The 5,155-nt window shown below is 44.3% G+C and overlaps 1 long non-coding RNA gene across 1 annotated transcript; it reads left to right on the top strand.

Annotated features, from left to right (window-relative positions):
* Positions 1–4,512: 4,512 nt before the first annotated feature.
* LOC120104433 (uncharacterized) lies at positions 4,513–5,155 on the top strand. The gene is made up of 2 exons (XR_016400072.1): positions 4,513–4,876; positions 4,980–5,155. It is a non-coding gene; the product is annotated as an uncharacterized LOC120104433 (long non-coding RNA).

Here is a 5,155-nt window from a genome sequence, read left to right as displayed (position 1 = left end):
CAAACATGAGAATTCAAATAATTAGAATTCTCCCATCAATATGCATACTCTATGGCCTCAAAATAATCAAATACATCCATAGGAAATAGACCTATTTGCAATATCCAACATGCCAACACCAGATATAATCCACATACATTTTCAACTTCGAAGAACGTTCCTTTCAATATTATGAAATCTCCTTAGCTTACTCCAATACTAAATCAACGTACAAATCCCACTCTAATAATTAGCAGCAAAATGATCATATCAAAACCCACATCAAATTTGAACTTTCAAATCATTTAAATAATATCTAAACATCGTATAACCGGTATGCCATTGTTGACCTACACTTATCTTAGGTCAAACCTCTCTTATCATGATCAAAGACAATTTATACTTTCCTTCCGTATGCATCGAAAACCAAACCGATGCATACATTTTATCACAATGCCCAGTGATCTTACACCTTAAGCACTGAATCTAATTGTCATGTCCAAAGTGATCATAACCTTAAGCTATGATATATTTCTGTCACGATCCCTAGTGATCTTAAACATATGCTCAGATTCCAACTGGTCACATTTTCCAATAATCTTAAACCTCAAACTTTAGTGCCACTAAGGCCACAGTCCCTAGTGGTCTTAAACCTTAGATTATAATATCATTCTTGTTACAATCTCAAGTGATTATAACCCAAATCTCTGATAGTTTTTCTATCATAATTCTCCACTGATACTCGCCTGAACATAAACCCTAGGATACCTTAACCTTAAGCTCTGATACCACTCTGTCACGCCCCGAACCCGTCACCCGGGTCCGGCACGCGACCGGCCGCATGAGCCCTAGAGCAAGGCCCTAAAGATCATGCAAGGCCTAAGATAAACAACAATTCCAATAATTCCATAAATGCCAAAATCAAAGATTGATGTAATTCAATCAAATCTAGCTACAATGTACTGATTTATTACATAATTTCAAATGTCCATAAATAAAAGATAAATTGACTTCTAACTATCTAGCAGTCTGACTCCAGATCGAGCTCACTTCTTGTCCCATCCGACAGATTCTACGAATCCAGTGCCTCTGAAAAAAAAAAAAATGGAAGTGTAGTATGAGCTTTTCCAGCCCAGTAAGAATCCCAACAGCCACACACAACAAAATCATAAAATAATCAAGTATCAAAATATACATATCATTTCATCATTTCAAAAGCTCAACAAACAACAAATATATGTAATCAGTACATATACACCAATCCTTTTTCACATTATGTGATCCATTCCCGTATTACTCAGATTCCAAGTTTTCAAACTTTTCATTTCTGGCGTTGGACTAACCAAGATCATGTCCCAGTCCAAGACTGCACAAATTCCACGCATCAGCTCGTGGCCGCGATCCTACGCATAAGCTCGTAGAGGCTATCCCACGCGTAAGCCCGTGGAGGCTATCCCACGCATCAGCTCGTGGCCGCTATCCATAAGCCCGTGGAGGCTATCCCACGCGTAAGCCCGTGGAGGCTATCCCACGCATCAGCTCGTGGCCGCTATCCGTAAGCCCGTGGAGGCTATCCCACGCGTAAGCTCGTGGCCGCTATCCGTAAGCCCGTGGAGGCTATCCCACGCGTAAGCCCGTGGAGGCTATCCCACGCATCAGCTCGTGGCCGCTATCCGTAAGCCCGTGGAGGCTATCCCACGCCTCAGCTCGTGGCCGCTATCCGTAAGCCCGTGGAGGCTATCCCACGCGTAAGCCCGTGGAGGCTATCCCACGCATCAGCTCGTGGCCGCTATCCGTAAGCCTGTGGAGGCTATCCCACGCATCAGCTCGTGGCCGCTATCCGTAAGCCCGTGGAGGCTATCCCACGCGTAAGCCCGTGGAGGCTATCCCACGCATTAGCTCGTGGCCGCTATCTTATGACAAGGTTAGTCCAACCCATATTACATGTCTAGTTTTACATGTTCAATCACATTCCCATCACATCACATATTTTCATAAATTTTCAAAAATATGTTATTTCTTCCCAAATGAATTTATCTCAATATATTCATTAAAACAACATGCACGCCTCATAGGTGCCGCATCAACACATAAACAATAACAACATAATAATGAAAATATGTTGACAAAATTCATCTCATATGTGTCATATCAGCTCACAAGCAATAACAACACAACCGTAAAATAAATCCAACGATAAATCAATATATGCATAGAAGTGCTCAGATGTAGGGATTCTTACAGAAATTGTAGACTGACTTAAACATAGTCCAAATCACAACCTACACGCTGGGGTGCTGAGTCCCCTGATCAAAACCTCCTGGCACCACTGTCTCCTCCCCTACAGCATCAATTACAATCACAAACTAAATCATTTAATATTTAAATATTCAAAACTATAATTTACATCTGCTATGGGGTCCATCATCAGGTCCCAAATATCTCAATCCCTCCAGATCTAGGGCAGTCGGGGTGGCCCGACTCCCACCCTTGTACCACCGGCCTGTGTTGTTGCCAGCCGTGGCCGCAGCCATGCCGGCGACGATGGCCGGTCCCGGTGAAGAGATCAAGAGAAAGGGATGATTCTTCTCTCTTCATGGTTGGGAATACATCTCCCTTCTTCAAATCTTTTTGATCCAAGGGCGATAGCCATGGTGGCTGCCCTCTCCTTCCCCAACCCAACACACCTCGGCCACTACTGGCCGGACCATTGCCGGCCGCCCCTGCTGCAGTCGCCGGCGATGGTGGCTAGCCAAGAGAAAGAGAGAAGAAGAGGTCTCCTCCTCTTCTTCTTCTTTTCTCTTCTCCTTTTTTTTTTTCTTCTTCTTTCTTTCTTTCTTTCTTTCTTTCTTCCCTCCCCTCCATCATCAACAGATGAACCACCGAGGTGGTGGCTCAGCCTCTCTCCCCCCACACCCGACGGCAACCCAAGCTGCCTTCCCCCCGACCGCTGTCGTCGCCGCCGGTGGCCAACCCACGCGGAGGGAGAGGAGGAAGGGACGGGATCACGAGGAGGAAGGCCTCGGATCCGCCATCCCCCATCTCCAATCAAAGCCCTAGAACCCTACTCCAAATCTCCTCTATCCCGACCACCCCACTGCCATGGACCTCGGCCAATCCCGGCGGCCGACGGCCGGCGGCAAGATCCGAAAAGAGAAGCCGAAACAGGGTACCCCTGTTTCGGATCCTTCTCCGACGATCTCACCGGCCAAATCCCCATCATCACCGCCCTAAGTCCAGAAAATGAAGCATAAGGAAGGGAGCCCCACTTACCTCGGTCCGACGACGTGCTCCGGCGACCTTTCCGGCAAGAGATGGATGGAAGAATCCGTGAACAAATCACCGATCTGTGGAGGGTCTTCTCCGAAGGAAAGGCTTTAGAGTTTTCCCCCACGGCCGGCCGGATCTCGGCGCTCCGTCTCCACTCCGGTGTTTGGTCTCCTCCGGCGAGTCGCCTCCCCCGATGACCGGCCTCCCCTCACGCCGCCGCCTCCCCCCTGCAAGGCTTCCTCCACGATCGTGCCTAGGGCACGATCATAAGAGGGATACGGGTCCGGTCTTTTCGGGCCGGCCCGTTAACCTCTTTTTTTTTTCTTTTTTTTTTTTTTTTGGTTTTTACAGAGAAATGAAGTCTGACGACGCTTATAAGCGTCTTCGCATTTATCCCTTATGCCGATGCTTATAAGCATCGGTGCTCACTATCAAAAGCGTCGGCGGAAGATTTTGTACCGACGCTTTCCAAAAGCGTCGGCATTTACTGTTGCAAGAAAAAAATTGCCGACGCTTTTATCTAGCGTCGGCAATATAGGGTCGGCAAACAAATTTTTTGTTGTAGTGAAGCGCCATTCACTGAAAAGTATTTTTTGATTTAATATTATTATAACATTCTTTTGTTTTGGTGTAGAAAAAGTTTGTGCTCCCTCCAGAGAGCCATGATTGGGTGCTAAAGTCCCTCAACCGCAAATGGAAAGAATATAAGTCGAAGTTGAAGGCCGACTGGAAGCGCGAGGGTATGACAGAGGAGGAGGTTGCTCGTGTTTGTCCTCCTGATGTATACCATCATCAGTGGAGGGAGCTTGTTCACTATTGATTTTCCGAGAGAGGACAGGTTGTGTATTCTCTCTCAATACCTTATATAATATTTAATATATTTAATATATTACAATGTTTAATTTTTTCGTGGTAGACATATTCTGACATTGGTCGAGCCGCACGAGCATCTCAGACAATTCCTCACACTTCAGGCTCGAAGAGTTATGCGAGGCTCAGAGCTGAATTCGTAAGTTTTTTTGAAACTTTTTGAAACTCTTGTATCATATAGCATGTATCATGATATAGTTCTATAAGATGAAACTCTTCCAATATACTTTTTGTTGTAGATGGAAGACCATGGGAGGAAACCTGGTGAGGTGGAGTTCTATAAGATGACTCACACCCACCGAGATGGCAGCTTTATCCGAGCGGAGTCGAGAGATATAGTTGTATGTATTTATTAATAATTTCTGCAATGATTTTTTATATATATTAATTTTTCAAAAATTAATTTGATTGTTTTTGAGAGATATAGGACAGAGCTACATCCCTTATTTCAGAGCGTATCGGAGAGTCATCTTCAATCGGCAACACCAGAGGTGTCGAAGCTCAAGTGTTTACTGAGTTGATGGGCTCGGAGCGTTATGGACGAGTGAGGAGTTATGGCGTTGGAGTTACCCCCACTCAGTTGTCTGCAGTGGGTAGATATACTCAAGATGTTAGACAGAGTAGTAGCACTGCAGAGGTTAATGATCTGAAGGCAGAGATAAAAGAGTTGAAGCAGAGCCACCAAACAGAGATGCAATCTTTGAGGGCTCAGATTAATCAGATTACATCTTTGTTGCATCAGTTTGTCCCTCCTCAGGTAAATTACTACATCTACTTGAACATTTTGCATAAGTATCATATTTTTCTTAAAGAGTTTAATAATTTTCGTATTCTTAACTGCTTTAGTTTTTTTATTACAGGTTCCTGATAGTTCATCTGCACGTAGAGATGGTGATGCTAGCGACCCCTGAAGCATTTATTTTAGAGTTTATATGTATTTTTTTATGCTTTTTGAAGTACATTGTAAACGTAAATTGATAGTATGAATGTAATTTGACAATATGAATGTTTAGATAAATATGTTTGATTTTGTGTA

This window comes from Phoenix dactylifera, chromosome 3 (genome assembly GCF_051530095.1).
Source record: "Phoenix dactylifera cultivar Ajwa chromosome 3, Ajwa_hap1_PhDact_Kaust_v1.1, whole genome shotgun sequence".
In the NCBI taxonomy this organism is placed as follows: domain Eukaryota; kingdom Viridiplantae; phylum Streptophyta; class Magnoliopsida; order Arecales; family Arecaceae; genus Phoenix; species Phoenix dactylifera.
The sequence above is the reverse complement of the archived record's forward strand: the minus strand, read 5'-3'. Positions and strand labels throughout refer to the sequence as shown.